General features: G+C 44.0%; 1 protein-coding gene across 1 annotated transcript in view; it reads right to left on the bottom strand.

The window, feature by feature from the left end:
- TMEM131L (transmembrane 131 like) overlaps positions 1-18,583 on the bottom strand; it is a 673,742-nt gene that overhangs the window by 452,235 nt on the left and 202,924 nt on the right. The gene's annotated exons all lie outside the window — the stretch shown is intronic.

The raw sequence follows: 18,583 nt of genomic DNA, 5'->3' as shown, positions 1-18,583 counted from the left end.
GGGCATCGTTTGAATGGGCTCCGTTCAATCGACGATCGGGCCTTTGGTGTCGAAAAGGTCACGTGGCGCTTTTCGACGTCCTGCTTCGAAAGAAACTAGAACAAGAACTCGGCACCGAACGAGAGAAACAATACCGACGACCCCGAAGGCCTTTTGGCCTTGAAGAAAAGTTTCCGAACTAGAGTTAAGAGAAGAACATCCGAACCCAATGGCGGAAAAAAACAATCTGAGGATGGACAGGATGCCCATGCGCACTGTAGTCCAGGGGAGGAGCCACCTATCTCGTGATACTTCGAAGACTCTTCCAGGACAACAATTTGCAATCATCCGGACCCAACACTAGGCGGCGATCTATGCATAAGATGTGAATTCAGCAGCCCACATGCCTCGAACATCTAGATCCAGTCCTGTTTTTGGCATTTACGCACAAACTGAGCACTTCTGGGCAAATCACATACTACCTGCAGTCCTGGCTAAATCACTTAATCTGCCTGAAAAAACTGTACATAAATAAAATGTGAAGCAACTGTGTAATTGAAATTAGTGAAGCAACTGTGTAATTGCAATTAGTGTAACGCAAAATTGTAGGAACCTCCAATGAGGTCTAGCCGCAAACCTTCTCCCTATCGCTCCACTCATGTGCAGCCCTCTGGTGCTCCTTATATCAACAAATACACTTTGTTTGTGAAACAGCAGTGAAAAACTGTGCTAAATTTTAGGCCAGGTGCCTGCCCGGGAAACATTTTAAAACTATTCTTATATTCCCTGATCAGCCGAGCACAACAAGGAGGGATGGCTCACTCCAGAAGGATTACAGGAGACAAAGAAATAATTTTATGAATATAGTGACTAGGAAGCTCAGGCTGCACAAGTAGCTCCTAACAGACATTAATTAAATATTTGCAAACTTCAGCTTCCGGCACAATAATCAAATCCACAAAAGCAAAAAACATACATGCAAATTAGTAAATGGATTAACTGGAATGCACCTCAGGCGGTCCGGTGAAATAAGCAACCGTGTGTTGCACAGCAGCCATACCCGGCAGTCCTGACCGCCCGGGTCATTAACTGGTTATGGGTGAGCAGTGTAGTGTAATGAGCTCCAGAGTCACTCATCAGGCAAGAGGGGCAGTCCCAGAGTCAGGGACATTACCCTGCGAGGATGGAGGGAGAGGGGTTGAGCTAATGAGGCGCACAAGCTATACTGGATAGGAGTCTGTGACTTTCAATCTAACACCAAGAGCAACCAGGATGGAGCATTAAGGGCCACTGTGGAAGTTCAGCTATACACCTCTGTGACGTTAAGGGCTCCGTTCATGATCCGAGTGTCAAACATTCTACTTAGGGTGGCAGTGATTACAGCACAAGACCACTGCAAAGGCTTTAAAAGGTGTCTCTAAGACAGTGAATGAAATTTGGGTGAAACAGGATCACTAAACAGTGCAGACAACTCACCCTTGGAAGGGAGCGTCTAAGGAAAAAAAAACTTTCATTATGGTTCCAGCAACTTTTTTGGGTTGATTTTGCTGGTTGAAAACTACCCGCCAAAACATAACAAATTCAGTACATCACAGAAGCAAACTGTTCCTTAATGAACCATATGAAGTGGAGGTCAGCCGAAGGCTATACCAGTTGGCTATACCAGTTGTTAAAGGCCGAACCAGAGTCAGAGAGAGGGCCTTTAATAACCAGTGTAGTCCAAGTTAGAAGGGTTTTAAGGCTATTAGAACATTCCACCCACTGAGGATAGAATGTTCTAAATTAAAAAGGGAGAAGCAGAAAGACAAACATTGGAATGTTGGGGCAAAAAAAGCTTACACCAGCCATTATAAGCCGAAGGCCTCTCACATCACTGTTTCAAGGGTGCTCCCAACCTTCTAATGAAGTATATAAAATATTTACGTGGGATACCATAGAGAAAAAAGACGTGAAGACACAACAAAAAATAGTAAAGTGACGAGGCATGAAAGAATGTCAAGCTACACAAATATAGAAATTATTTTTATATATTGTGTCAACAAGTGAAGAGAACGGTTTGCGCAACAATGGAAAAAGAAGCGAAACATTAAAAAAAATATGCAACAGGCCAAGAGTGAAAAAATAAACAGCTTCCTAAAATAGTGGTTCTTCTGTCCGCCAACTGGCCCTGAACCAAAAAAAGTATCACATCATTGTGGTGACCACAGAGAGAATGAATCAACTGAATAAAAGATACAGACCAACGAGAACGGGTTAAAAATAAAATAAAAACAGACATATTATCTAAAAGAAAACACACAAGCGAAATGTAATTCTGCTGCATCATACTCCAGGAAATAAAGTTCAACGATGCAATTCCCTACAGAGCTCTCGCTATTTTAGCTGTCAGACAGAAGCTAGTGCTGGCCGAAGTCTGTGCAGGATTGTTTTAATAACTACACGCTGAACTTTACCTTCTTTGGATTATGATTTTGCTCGGAGTGTGCCTCCTCTGCCCACCCCTTTCTTTGAAACGGCAATAAGGAATTCTAAATAAGGAAAGGGAAATGACTTGGCTACGTCTAAACAAGCAGTTTTAGTAAGCTGCGGCCAATAGACGGCTAGAAAAGTACTCGGCAAGACATTTTTTTAAGGGCTGTGGGAGAAAAACAGGCTTTTGACTTAATGTGCCCTGCCTCAGCTTTCAAGAGCCAAAACGCGTTGCAGGAGTGCCTTTTCTCCTTTTAGCGCCGCTACCTCTAAAGTGAAAATATTTTTTGTCACCCGAAAGCCTGTTTTTGTAGACTGATAAACTATGATCTTCCAGTAAAGTGCTTTGCACAGGCTCGTGAACTAACAACACGGAGCTCCAATAAAGTGGAATAAAAGCAACAGCACACCTAGCAGACAGACATGGATCTGGTGTAGTGGCACTCAGCAAAGACTGCCCCCAACCATATAAAGTGGAAGGAAGCTATGAATAGGTTTCTTCTGCTGAGCCAGATAGATTAATGGTTCTTTGTTAAGTACATTTGCTACAATACCTCAAATCATGGGTAGACTAATAGAAAGAAATATATCGGCAGTTTGACACAATTTTAAAGAACAGTGCAATCGTTATATTAAAACATCCAAATGTGTCACCACAAATACAATAAGGTGAAAATGGGGGTAACTTGCAGATTGTGGGCGCCAGTAGTCATACACTGAAACTCGTGGAAATGGATCATGAAACAAATATCATACTGCAAGAGGTATCAAGTCTAAATGAATTGTAGCCAGTGTCAAATCCGCTTAAACATTCTTTGTAATTGTGAGGTTGCTTGGGTGCACACACATGAAAGGGAAAGACCAGCAAAACCATACTTGTGAAGATGAAACTTCGGTGACTCCCAACCAATGTTTTCGCTCCCTAACGCCGCTCCACAGTCCAATACTCTACCTTTTGCTCTGCTATCCCTCTATCTGCAAACCAATGGTGTACAATTACCCTCTGCCTGGTCACTTTGCTGCTTAATCCATTTGCTGCTCTTTGCCCTGCCCTTTCAAATGCCTTATTTGCTCCTGTTGTCCACTCCCTTCCTCATTCGCTGTCCAATCTCAAACTCCACCCACTATTTGCACCAATCCCCTTCTACCATCAGCCCAATGCTAGTCATTTGCACATCACACCAATTTTCCCATGAAATCCCTTCACCTGAATCTTTCAGTTTTTCTTTTCTCGTACCTGACCTACGTCTGCCTGTCCTCAATAGTTTTTTATCTCCCCTACGATCATTCTTAGACATAGTACTCAAACAGCCTTGTTGTCTACATAGGACAACTCAACACATCCATGATATATGTAAGAGCAAAAGTGACGAGAGACCCAAGATTAAACTGCAAACTTGCAAAGCGCCTGAAGCTTCAACATGGAGTTTGTGCTCTTGTTCCTTAATCTATATTTTGAAGCGGAATCTTCACACTGAATATTAGGCACTAAATTCAAGTTTTACAGATGGCGATGAATACATTACTCCCTGACAGCCTGTCTTGTATGGAAGACCCTCTCCTAGGCAACTGTCCTTCAAGATTTTCACTGCTCATAAGGCAGCTTCTTGCATTTAGGAATGCTACATGTTTACTAAGTATTACTCAACAGGGGTCGGTTTGTAAACTTGACCAAATTCGGATAAAGAACTGGTTTTGATCAGTGTTAGAATTGGGGGTCTCTAGTTAGAAGTGGTTTTGCACCTTTGTCCAAGTAGGGACCCTTACTCGTAGTCAGGGTAAGGGAGTTACACTCCTAAAATAACCCTTGCTCAACCCCTTGGTAGCTTGGCACAAGCAGTCAGGCTTATCTCAGACGCAGTGTGTAAAGTATTTGCACATAACCAACAGTAATACAATGAAACCACTACAAACTGACACCAGTTTAGAAAAATATCCAATACTTTATATATTTCAAAACAAGACCAAGACGATAAACATCCAACACACAGTTACTTGAAAATATGCACTTTGCAAGAATACTTTAAAAATATAGTTCCTTGAAATGGGTAGCTCCACCCGGGCCTACAGCTTCGGTCGGGGATGTCGGCAGACTAGTAAACAGTACCCTTTGTGTTGCGGCAGACTCATTGCAGGCTGGTAGAGGCAACCATCGCTGTTGCAGTTCTCCATAGTCCTAGGTCCCTCCAATCGTTTTAAAGGTGTCCTTTTATATCATCCTCCAGGTAGCAAAAGCACATTTTTGACCTCCTTCGCTGATATGATGGAATCTCTTGCCTTAGAAGACACTGTGACCATCTTAGGAAACTTCAACTTTCCATTAGAAAACGAGACTAACAATGACACTAAAGCTCTCACCACTGACCTAGAATCTCTTGGTCTTATCCAACGGATCACAAATTGTACACATGAAGCCGGTCACACCTTGGATGGGTTATTTACAAATGACATCAACCTATCCATTACGGAGATCATCCCACTAGGATGGACAGATCACCACGCTGTCATTTTTACCATCCCATCCGATCCACTATCTATCAAGAAACACCCCAACCGACCACTTAAAACCTTTAGACCCTAGAAATACATTGACCATCACCAACTCCGTGATATGCTCTCTGCCACCGTACCAATCTTACCTCAAGACCCTAACAAATCAGCCAGAGAATACTCAGAATGGCTTACTCTGACCCTAAATAAATTAGTACCTATTAAAACCACAGCACCCCATCGGCACCTTGGTACTCCGAGGATCTTAGGTTACAGAAACAACTCTGTCGCAACAAAGAAAGACATTGGAGAAAGACCTACTCCACTGAAGATAAGGAAATCTATAAGAGAGAAATGACACTATACAAATCCCTTATCCAAAATGCTAAAAGTACATTCTACTCTTCTCAAATTGAGCAAGCAAAGAATTCCAACAAAGAACTTTACCAAGTGGTAGCCAAACTGTCTCATCTGCCTCCTCAATCGACCCCCAATCCATCCCAAGCATTTTGTAATAACCTGGCCACCTTTTTCTTCGATAAGGTTAATAACATTTACACTAATTTCACACAGGAAACCCACACAGACACCGGTCCGAATGCCGTCCCCACCAAACACCCAATTTTTTCACAGTTTTCTGACACGAATTCTACCCAAGTTGTCGAGGCCATGAATTCCATCAAATCAGGATCAGCCAAACATCCCTGTCCTGCCTCAACTCTCCTTCCCATCTCGGACATTATTGCACCTCAACTTGCTAACATCTTTAACACCATGTTTAGCACGGGAATCTACCCTGCAATCTGGAAGGACATGCTTCTCAAACCCCTACTCAAAAAGCCCCATCTTGATGCAGAAGACACAAACAATTATCGACCTATAGCCAGTTTGCCATATCCAGCAAAAATAGTCGAAAAACTCATGAACTCTCAAATTTCTCAATATTTAGAACAATATTCTTTATTAGATGACAGTCAATTTGGCTTCCGCAAATCACACAGCACGGAGACCGCACTCATCAAATCCACCGATGAAATAAGGAAAGCCATTGACCAGGGAGGAGCAGCAGTACTCATTCTTCTTGACCTCACAGCGGCCTTTGACACGGTCGATCATAACATCCTGATCGACCGTGTCAGTGCCATAGGCATTCAGACCAAAGCAAAATACCTATTGAGATCTTTTTTAACTGGCCGCACCCAGACAGTCCAGCTAGACACTTTCCTATCAGAACAACTGGCCCTACCTTGTGGTGTCCCTCAAGGCTCATCCCTCAGTCCAACCCTATTTAATATCTATGTCACTGATTTGGCAAGGGTAATTAAAGATTGGGGGATGAGCCTAACATCCTACGCTGATGACACCCAGTTAGTTCTTACCATTAAGGAGAACGGAGAGAAAATAGCAGCCAACTTTCAGCAAGGTATGATGGCCATCAGTAATTGGATGTTGGAAAATTGCCTCAAATTAAACTCCAATAAAACGGAGGTCATGACCTTTGGCAAGCTCACTCCCACTTGGTCCGATACATGGTGGCCCACGAACCTAGGCCCCCCCCCCCTCCCATCTACAAAGGTTAAAAATCTAGGAGTTCTCTTAGACAACAAACTCACTTTTTCATCCCACGTTAATTCCATTGCTTCCTCATCATTTTTTAAACTGAAAGCAATTAAAAAGATCCTTCCTTTCCTCCCTCCCAATTCTGGTAAAACACTGGTCACCTCATTCATCATGTCCTCAGTGGACTATTGCAACGGACTTTTGGTCAATGCCCAAGAAAAGGTCATAAAAAACTGCAGTCGATACAGAACGCAGCGGCCAGATTGCTTTCGAACACCCCTAAATTCAAACCTATTGCTGACACCATAAAAAAATACCACTGGCTCTCAGTCAAAAATAGGATAAAGTTTAAGGCGCTCTGTATCGCCTACAAAGCCACGCACAAACAAGGCCCACGTTTTCTCATCGATCATTTCAAATTCCATGTTCCTAACCGATCACTCCGATCAATGAACAATCTCACCATGACGGTTCCCAGCACCAGAACTGTGGCCTGGGGTGATCGCAGCTTTTACGTTTCGACGGCAAAACTCTGGAACTCCCTCGATCCAGACATTAGGTCTGCTCCCACTCTGACTGTTTTCAGGAAAAAAATAAAAACATGGCTCTTTAACCAGTAACTCATATTCCCTTTCTTTCTGCCCTCATTCATAGCGCCGAGACGCCCTCGGGCAATTGTTCGCGCTCAACAAATCACATAAATAAATAAATAAACAGTACCCTTTGTGTTGCGGCAGACTCATTGCAGGCTGGTAGAGGCAACCATCGCTGTTGCGATGTGAAGCCGAGCGGTGCAGGATGAGGTGTCTTCAAGTCACGATGCAGGCAGCGGCTCGATGACGGTCGCCCGGTGGCGTCGGTAAGGCCAGGGCTACGGTGTGGAGTGAAGGCGGGGCTCGATGCGGTGCTGACGGATCACGGTGCAGACGACCGAGCTGGATGCGGGGAGCTGGCATGGGTGGTCCGGACAGCGGTGTGGGACGGGGGTGTGAGTTGTGAGACTTACGAGCAGTTCCCCCAAGACACAATGCGATCACGGAGGTTGCGGTCAGAGTGCAGCGAAGGCGTCAGTGAATCCAGGGGGGGGCAAAGTGAAGCAAGGTGGTGCGGAGTGTGGGGACACAGGTCACGGTGCAAGCAGCGGCTCAGGCGACAGGGGTCATCCTCGTCAGTGAGACCAGGGTTGCGCTGCAAGATGCAAACGGTGCCCTCTGCGGTGCCTTCAGGACACGAAGCCAGCGATGTACTCTTGGACAGAGTCTGCTGCTTTCCTCCTCTCAGGCAACTGAAACAGCAGTTCCAGAAGCGGTACCCAGAGATCGGTGAAGACTTTTCTGTTCCTGAGACTTCCTGAACAGGAGGCAAGCTCAGTTTCAAGCCCTTGGAGATCCTCAGAACAAGTGTAGAAAGTTCAGTCCAGTCCTTTCACTGCCCAAGGCAGAAGCAGCAACTGCAGGTCAACCCAGGAAAGCAACAACACAGCAAAGGGGCAGCACTCCTCCTGGCAGTTCTTCCAGCTCTTCTTGGCAGGTTCCTTCATTCCAGTGAGTTCTAAAGTTCTGGGCCCAAATATTTATACTGCATTTCTCTTTGTTCTTTGGGTCAGTGTGTCTGTGCCCAGCCCAAACCAGTTCTGTCCTTTAGGCCAGGCTTCCTGGCGACAGTATTGTCCAAGGCAGACCAGGCCCATTAAGGTGCAAGGGAATCTCCTCCCACTACTCTAAATGCAGCCCAGGTCTATTCAGGCCAGCTCTGACTCACCCCGGAAAGGCAGGACACAGCTCGACCCCCAGAGTGGCTGTCTGAAGAGAATAAACATCCACAGCCCTTGTCACTCCAAAGCCAGACAGTCAATACACAAACCCAGCAGAGGCACATAGGATGGCTGAGCAGGAAAATACTTTCGAAAAGTAGTATTTTCACACCCAGAATATAAAGGTCATCTTTACTAAAAGATGCATTTTTATATTCTAAGTCCAGGCATACTAAACTCCATTGCCCTATCTTGTCCCAATGGGATGATATGCTTATTCATTTATTTTAGTGTTTTATAGAGCATGTTATAAGCAAACTCCCATTATATCCTATGGGCCAAATAGTCTTTCGGTAGTGAAAAACAAAATACATTGTAATTCTCTACCAGGACATGCCACACAGATCAGTACATGTCCTATCTTTAACCTACACAGCACCCTGCCCACAGGGGTACCTTGGGCAGCACCCTGCCCACAGGGGTATCTTGGACCTAGCTTACATGTCAGGAAAGGGAAGTTTAGAGCCTGGCAAGTGGCTGCACTTGCCAGGTCAACATGGCAGTTACAAACTGCGGGCAGACACCACAGTGGCAGGTCTGAGAGATCCCTTTTCAGGGGGGCTTGGGTGGGTGGCACAAACAGTGCTGCAGGCCCACTAGCAGAATTTGATTTACAGGCACTGGCACTCTCAGTGCACTTTCCTAGGGAATTACTAGCAAACCAAATATGCCAATCATGGAAACACCAATCCATAACACAATTTACAACAGGAGCACTTGCACTTTAACACTGAACACCAACTGAAAGGTGTCAGTTTATCTTTTTAAAGTGTCTTTAGCGGCGCTTTACAACTTGTAGCGCATCTTTTTTATTAAATTTTTCTATTCATTTGATCGAAAACCAATTTTTTTCTGGAAATGATAAAGCAGAAGGTGGAAAATAGCACAATCCCATTTGTGGCTGGGGGCTATATATGTGCCGAGCGAACGTGAGCAGCGTGATACCTATGGGAGCTCAAAGCAGTAAATAAAAATAAGTGCGCGACCAAAAAGGAGACTGAGAGGGTGGAGCGAGTGAGTGGCCGGGACGTGTGGGCAAGGAGACAGAGGGAGATGAGGTAGGGAGCAGGAGGTGAGCCCGCGAGTGTTGCACACGCTTGGTAGAGCCGTCTGCTCATTTTCAAGCACTGCACTCGTGCTTGTGGCGCGCCGCTGCTCGCTCCCGCAAGGTGGATGCCGCCACAAGCACGAGTGTGTGCTTGAAAAAAAGCAGGCCGTTGGCTAAAGACCCTCCTAGTGCAGCACATGCGCGCTTCCTAGGCGAGACCTAAAAAATTAACCTGACCTTGTGTAATGAAACTGTAGCTTTTGCTAAGTGCTACAATACCTATGGGTCAGCCGAGTGTGCGTGCTATAAAAAATGCCCACAAAAATGAATCTGATATTGTGTAATGTAACTAGCGCTCATGGGAGGTGCTTCCACACCTTCGGGTCACTAGAGTTCACATTATATAAACATGATCAGAGAAAATGTGACTGGAGTTGCCAAAGCCTTGCCCCTACCTGGGCTGTAAGGTTGGGCTGCTGAAGGTCCGGTGACCGCGGCTTGTTAAAGCAAAAACAAGCAGTGAAGCAGGAGGGGTTTGGGGTAAATCTTCCCACTGAAGTCAGAGATAATTAAAAAGGCAATTTCGAAAACAGTATCTGACATTTCATCTCTGTATTTGAACAGGATGGGGAGATTAAGTGACGGGTGCCAAAGCTGAACCACTGAAGACAGGAAAACAGTGATACGTGTAGGAATCAAATAACAAAATAGTCCCCCAAATGAACACAAACACAGAAGTATAATGTTATCAGTAATTGGGCAGTGCTCTGTGGGAAGAAACCAAGCACAAAAAGGGGGGATAAAGAGGAAGGATTGACCACTAGCAAGCAAGCATTTCTGATCGAAGGGACGAATATAAAGGCAATGGCAGGGCTGGAAGCCCACAGAGCGGATACATCATGTTTTGAAGAGACAGCACATGTGCCCCCAAAGGCCCAACCTAATAAATGTATACGTTGACGCTCAGATTTTGTGTCTATGTTGCGTCTCTTTTTTGGCACAACCCCGACACAAAATCTTATTTGTTGGACATTGTACTGTGCTGTAATGTACTCACGATAGACCTAATAAACGTGTGAGGTCTTAGGATCTGAGGTCACCTCTGGTGATGTCCTTTCGTGTGAGGTCCTGGGGTGCGATGCCACTTTCTGTGAGGTCATGGGTTGCAATGTCACACACTGTAGTGTCACACGCCATGTCACTTGCATATTGCCTAACTTAGTTAGTCCCCCCACTTCCTTTTTAAGGACTTGTGCCCTGCCTGCAGTCAAACGCATCCCATGCGTCAGGAAGTAACAGACATGCCACTACCCGCCGTAGCACAATTTCAAACACAAGAAACATATACTTCACTTTAAAAAAATCTTGCCATTATCCGAATCGCCTGCTAACAGTATCATAAAGAGAAATGAATGGCAGTGGTTGGTGCTGGCAGTAACAATATATTAATATATTGGTGCTTAAAATATACAAATTAAACCGGAGGCTTAGCTAGGGGAGCTATCACTACAGCGCCAGGACACCGTTCGGTAACAGTGCGCTTTATAAATGTTAAAAATAAATTAATTAATTAATAAATAAAAGATGGACACCTTCACTCCTTTTTTCCCTAGATTATCGCCACAGTTCACTAAGAGTTAATTTGCTAAGCCTAAAACACTTTGCTCTTTTTGGGTACAAATGCAGACGTTCCTGAAATACAAATAATTTGCCTCCTTTTAATGATGAAGTATGGAATCTAGAAAATAACATAGGCATAGATAAATCTCCTGAAATGAAAAACAATTTTTAGAATAATCTTTTTTTTCCCTAGGAATAATGAGAGACCTTCCTTAAAATATTCGGTTAAGCAAGGCTCTTTGTAACTGAAGGTAGGATATTAAAAGAATCTTCGGTTCATCAATATTCATTGTTGAAAGCACTAATTGCTAATAAACTGAAGAATAGAAGAAATCCTACAGGCTAAAGTGAGTAATTATTTAAAGAAATACAAAACAGAAGGTTTACAAATGATAGTAGCACATCCTGCTGGTGACGCACTTTCTAGCTCTCCTGATCATGGCCTGATAACTCTACACACTCTTACCTGAAAGGCGCAAGGCCTACATATGGTAGTTTTATCGCAAAAAAAAAAAATCAGACCCATTTCGACAATTCATAATGGACAAACACTCAGTAAGATAAACACTTCGCAGGAAACCCAGTCATCAGATCTAGACCTCAAAAACAGTTGAAACGTGTGGATAAGAAAAATGTTCTGAAAAATAAGGCACAATAGAGTTAACTGTCCTAATGGGACATGCGATAAGCATCAGACGAAGATGGCTACTTTTAAGTACAACAAACTATCGAAGTAGACAGGAGATACAGAAAATAAACTACAAACACCAAAGCCTAGTAGGGCCCAGAAAAAAAGCAACTTTTACCACGGCGATACACTCGAGGAACGACAAACAATGGTACAATATTCCACCGCTGCACAACTTCCAGCTGCTCGATGGACCCAGCGAGTGAGCATTGAGAAAAGAACTTTTAAACAATAACAAGAAAGTGGGCTAGAGTGGGAAAAAAAAGTTATGATATGAAGCCAGCTCAATAGCTGAAGGTCTAAGTCTGAAAACGGAAAGCAAACACACACAAACAGGATACAACAGTGTAGTTTTGCTGAAGACATTTGGAAAATCCAAGGATCAGCCTGAATCTAACACGACCTGTGTTAAAATAATGCTTGGTTGTCATAAAAACCCAGATACTGCAGAGACCTTCTGTTTTCAAGAACAGACTGTGGTAAAGAGATGAGAGATATGGAAAAGAAGTCTTGATCATCCTTCATGTCAGCCCGATCACCATCTAGGACAAATATGATGATGGTGGTTGCAGAGAATAGGGATAGTCCAATAAAAAAGTTACTTGTGGTGGTAGGGAGTGGAGAGATTAATGTGAATAAAACTAACACCAGGGTAGCATTCACGAGAACCCCTGTGGGAACTGGGACAGAATACTGGGCACTGCACTGACAGACTACCAGAGGGTAATGGACTTAATAAATGCATACCATTACAAAACTAAAACAAACTCAAAGAAATAACAAATGAGACAGAACTTTAAATTTAGATAGTAGGATCATCAAGTTATCAGTAAAAAAAAAAGGCAAAAAAATCCCTAAAGCTTCCATTGAGATGTTTATCTTTTGCCTATAATGGTTCTTTTGCCAGTAACCCATATCCCAACGCTAACCCAGCATAAATCTAACACTGGAATGTTATTTATAAGTACTTCAAAGATATAACCCAGGGCCACAACCTTCCCACAGTTGGTTCTCATACACTCTGTGTTAGACATGGCATTCTTAGGGTGGTCGTCCCCCAATCTTTTTGCTTTACACCTCCACTTTTTGCTGCATCTTTTGTTGGCCTTAGGACTGCAAACTTTACCACTGTTAATCCGTGCTAAAGGGCATGTGCTTCACCCAAACTTGTGTAATTGGTGAATACCGGATTGGCATATTAAACTTACTTGTAAGACACTTCTAAGGTGGTATACCATATACCCAGGGCGTGTAAGTTAAATGCTACTAGTGGGCTGCGATACAAAAGGGGATGATGGACGGAGCATTTGATCAAATCAAACACTCACCCCCAGTCAACTGATCTGGGTTTAATCCATCACCATTCTTTAGCCCACTCAGCCACCCCATTTCAGACATGGCTATATGCAAATCAGTCTGACCCTGTGCCTCATGGGAACAGTCCATCATCCCCTTTTGTATCGCTTTGTTCGCCCAAAGTGTGGCAGGGTATGCTCAGACGTGAGTTCCTTGCTCACTTGGCCACTGGATTCAAGATAGCCTGGCTGATGAGGATTATGAATCCAAAACCGGTCCCAGGATGCTTGTTTCCGGTCCATGGAAGACATGGCTTGGCAGTTCGGGCTGGACTGTTCCCATGAGGCACAGGGTCAGACTGATTTGCATATAGCCATGTCTGAAATGGGGTGGCTGAGTGGGCTAAAGAATGGTGATGGATTAAACCCAGATGAGTTGACTGGGGGTGAGTGTTTGATTTGCTCAAACGCTCCGTCCATCATCCCCTTTTGTATCACTAGTGGGCTGCAGCACTGATTGTGCCACCCACAGACATAGCCTTTCAAACCTGTCACAGGCCTATCGCTACAGTGCCTCTGTATGCAGTATACTGTCAATATGACCTGGCATTTAAAACTACATGCCAAGCCTTAAACACCCCTTTTATTACATGCAAATCACCCCTAATGCAGACCCAAGGGCAGGGTGCTATGCAAGTAAAAGTTAGGACACGTACTGTGTTGGTTTGCGTGTCCTGGTAGCGACAAACAGCTAATTTATTTTTTCACTACTGTGAGGGCTATTCCTCTTATACATTAGCACTGAAAATTCTCGGATACCTTTTTAAGTAGCAATTCCGGATCAAGGAGGAGTAGCTTTTTGAAATGTCATGTTTGAAATGATATTGAAAAATCCTACTTACTGGTGAGGTTGGATTTGATTTTACTATTTTAGAAATGCCACTTTTAGAAAGTGAACATTTCTCTGCACTTACTGCTATTTGTGTTTGACAGCACGGTTTTCAATACACGCCTGCGTTAGATTTACGCTGGGTGACAGCTACATTTGTGCATTCCCTCTAGATAGCCACAACACAGGCCACTCAACTGCATCTGCATTCTGCTGGGTCTTTCTGGGATGGGAGGGGTGTGAGGGTCTCACACTTCACTTGAATAGGTAGTGTCTTGCCCACACACAAGGTACTGATAACCACGATAGCCTGGCAGACAGGACTGTGTTGAAAGGGATCCTTGTGCACTTCAGAGGACGTCATTGAAGTCACTCCCCAACATCAAAGGCACTTTTGGGTAGAAATACTGGGGCTCTGACACCCTAAAATCATACACTGCGTGGGACTTACAACCAGAGGCTGATGGGCCCTACATGTGCACATTGCCAGAGGGACTGCTGTGCTACCAAGAGAAACTGCCACTCTGCAGCCTGCTTTCATGTGCTGGCCTGCTGTCTTTTGTTGTGCTACAAATGTTCTCCAAGGGCTTGTTGATTTGTCCCCTGTTCCTAAACGCTTCAGGGTCATCAAAAACTTTTTGCTGTACTGGCGCTGCCATGAGACTCGGAAGCTGAAGCCTCTTTAAACTCCACACTTCCCTTCTCTACAGACCAGAGCTCCATAGAGGGCCGATGCTCCATTTCCCCCACGCTGCACCATGCAAGCGGAGACTCCAGAAGACAGCGGCGCCTCGGGCTGGGTGCCGAGCGTTCAGCTGTATTCCCTTCTAACGCGGTGCCTGTGCAAGGGAGTGTTCAGCGACTAAGTCACACCCACCCCAGCCGCCTTGGGTCTTCAAACGCCACAGACACACTTCCCTGTTTGTTTTAATACATTTCTTTATTGGAAGTTTCTCCATATCAGCAGACAATATACAATAATCTGTCATGGTCTTAATGGAGTATAGGGAGAGGGAGTGTACAAAAGAAAGATGTTCTTTGTTAGAAGACCCCTCACTCAACAACCTGGTTGGTGACATGCTTCATCATCGGGATCCCGCCCGGACAGCCGAGTGCCGTCTGGGTGTGTTGCGACACCTGACTACAGTGGAGTGGGTAATTTTTTGTGAATGTGGAGTGAAAAAAAGTGAGTTAAAAATTGGCCAAGTATAACTTTATGGAAAAAACTTTATTCTAAAGCTACTGGACAATGTTAAAAACAAATATTCGATACTAGCGTTGGTTAGGTTGACCGACAGTATCTGTGTAGGTGAAAAAGGCTAAAAAGGTCTACATGTTTTAACCTGCATTGGGAATTATCAGGTTTTCGTCAGGACCAAGTGATGGGTGACCTGGGCGGTATACACACGCTAAGGTGTATCCAGACCCTCGGCCACAGTGACCTAAATGCGTACATACAGTTGGTGTCCTTTAGTCCAAATTAGTGAAAGGAAAAGGAAAGAACCTGTGGAAATAAAAGTACAATCACAAACATACATAATACGCGCCTGCAACGTGGTTTCTCAGTGGTTTGGTGCTCCATGCTCTCCCTGTCATACGTGCTGCTTGAGCGAGTTGAATGCATACTTTAATGGTGGTGGCTATATATGCTAGCGGGAGCCAGCAGAGTGCACTTAGTATGCGTCTGTAACAGTCCTGTAACTGAATACTTTCACAGGAGCATGAGAATCCAAATTATGGATTCTATTATAAGGGCAAGATAAGCCGTAACACTGCAGTGTCAATCATACTCACACGGTATCAATATTGGTGCACCGGTGAGTATATTTTAAACACACCACTTTCATACAACTTTAAAAGTGGTTGCATACGGTCTTGTAACATTGTGCGGGCTTATTTAACATGGCATGCATGTCATCTGGTAGAAACGTCAGCATGTGTGGTACCGTAAGATCAGGAGGAATTAAAAGGGGGATAATGCTTACTAGGGTATCGAGTGTTCAGTGCCTCATGGGAGTCAGGCCGCTACTCCTGAAACACTATCTGATTTAATGGAGAGAAAAGGAAAGAAAAGGACGTGAGGATATTAAGCACCCCGGTTCTGGAAACAGAGCCGCGATGTCTGGAGGGCGTCCATTACCGAGGGAAGGTGGGACCTCTAGTATCCCGCTTTGTACTCACTGTGCCAGGGCTGTAGTATCTGCCATTATGCCTAAACGCCGACCGCCGCTCCCCGTGGATGGTGTACCGGAGTCGTACCGCTATTAAATGCAAGACTCTTCCGGGTGGGCATGGTCACGTAGACACGTGGTCAACGTGACGGTGTCATGGCGCTATGGCAACTTCGGTAAACAAAGGCAGAGTTACGTCTTTGGCGGCTAGAAGAGTACTACCACCGGGTCTGACGAATAAATATTAAATTCATTCAGATAGGTGGTGACTTGGAAAAGAATAATTAAACTATAGAACAAGAGTCAATGTAACAGATAGAGTCAAGTGGAGTTTATGCTCTTGATGCGTGTGAAAGCCTGCCGCAGGGTGTTGCTATAGCGGCGTCATGGAAAGCGCTACTAAGGCTACATCGGTAAACAAAGGCGGAGTTTCGTCTTTGATAAAAAAGTACAACCACCGGATCTAAAGGATAAATTTAAATACATTCATATTGATGGTGACTAAGTGGATCTTGGAAAATAGTGTTTAAACATTTAAACAGTTTGTTCATGTAACAGATGCAGTCATGTAGAATTATGACTAAAGGTACGTGTGGGAGCCTGCCGCAGGGTGTTGCTTGGGCAGCATAAGTACGTTGTTTAGAGGACCGATACATATCAGTATGGTGTGTGAAGGGGTTACTAAAAAAGAACAATGGCAAGTTCATAAAGGTAATCTGATCATAGTCAGCGCCAAAGGTGGATGAATCTTGCAGTTATTTTGAATGGTACTGTGTGCAAGTGAGTACCTCCTGCTGGGTCGGTGGCTGAATGGTAGTTTACTAAAATACATATTGTCATGTACATTTCGGTTTTGCTGAAAAATCATCTTTTTTGAAGAACTGAATTCCAGGGAATATTGTCATTTAATCCAACTTTGTTGGTTGAAAGCCTGTAAATCCAACGTTGTTCCTTTTCAAAAAGGCGTTTTATCCTTGTCCCTGTTCAGATTTGTTCAATGACGGTCCATTTTATGTCATTGGTGGTGTGATTTTTCTCAAGAAAGTGCTCAGTCACTTAAGTCATGGTCTTTTTATATCTGATCGTGCTATGATGCTCGCAGATCCTCTGTTTGATTTGCCTGCATGTCATGCCCACATAGGATAGATTGCAGGGACACTTGATCAGATAGACTACATTAGTACTGTTGCAATTAGTGTGGACCAGTTGGTGCCACACTTTTCCTGGTTCTAATGATAGTGTTTTGGTGTTGCTGGTTAGATGGCATACACTACAGTTCCCACACTGGTAATGACCTACGACATCCGGAAGGCCCCATGCCATGGTGATGGATTGCGTCATCGCTTGTTTATCATTTCTCGGGCGTGTGTTCACAAGGGAATCTCTTAGGCTACGTGATCTTTTCCCAATGTAGATTTCCTGTACTAAGGATGGACCAATGTTTGTTAATTGATCTTGTCATTAGGTTGGATGCTGTATTATAGGTGGTCACACACGTCAGGGGTATCTCCTTATCTACAAGTATTTTGTCCTCCAGAAGTGCTTGCCTGGGTTGGTTTCACGCTCTCTTTTGGCATTTGTTGACCGCTGTTCTCTTTCAAAAGAACTCCTCTGTTTGCACCTGGTAGTGTAAAACGGTCAGCAATACCGGGACTGCCCGATCCAATGCAGGTGTTCTTTCAGCACTCCAGAGTTCGCTAATCTTGCAAAACTTTAGACAAAATGCTTTGAATAAGAGTGTCCCTTCGGCACTCAGAAACTATTGAACACCGGGATTCTTGGTATTCTTTAATTGTGCATATCTTGATAAATACATGTGATATTTTTATCGTTTTGCTAATAATACATGTGTGTGTTTTGTACAAATACTTTACCCACTGTCTCTTTAGATAAGCCGGACTACTCTGTGCCAAGCTACCAGAGGGTGAGCATAGATTATCTTTTATTGTGTACTTTGCTTACCCTGACTAGAGTGGTGGTTCCTGTGTGGCATGAGGGATACCTTAGCCAACCAGGAATTCAATTTCTAACACTCTGATACTGCATGATATACATTTTACATGAACCCTGCAATCTGGGGAAAACTTAGGCTTGCATAAAAAAGTAAACACACATCCCATGACAGAATTTACTTCAAGGAATGTTATGGTCAGATATCAATTTATAGTAACACTGAAAACCATTAAACCAATTGAGAATGCATAAATATAGTATTCGCTCTATTTTCACATTTTAGTTAACATAACACCCTATTTAGAACCTTTAAAGAGGAGAGTCTTTCCTATTCTTAAAAAACCTGGTCTTGATTCTTCTCTTCTTTCTAATTTCAGACCCATTTCTCTCTTACCCTATCTTGCTAAAATTCTTGAAAGCCATGTCACTTCTTGTCTTTCTTCCTACATTGAGCAGAACCATCTCCTTGCTTTCCATCAAGCGGGCTTCCGCTCGGGCCACTCTACGGAGTCAGTGGTGCTTGCGGTTCTTGATGAGCTGAAAGCTAAGGCCGATACCAACTCCCCTCAAGCTCTGGTTCTCCTCGATTTGTCCGCTGCATTCGACAC

Source organism: Lissotriton helveticus, chromosome 2_1 (assembly GCF_964261635.1).
Source record: "Lissotriton helveticus chromosome 2_1, aLisHel1.1, whole genome shotgun sequence".
In the NCBI taxonomy this organism is placed as follows: Eukaryota; Metazoa; Chordata; class Amphibia; order Caudata; family Salamandridae; genus Lissotriton; species Lissotriton helveticus.
Note: the sequence above shows the minus strand (reverse complement) of the source record. Positions and strands in the feature narration are given on the sequence as shown.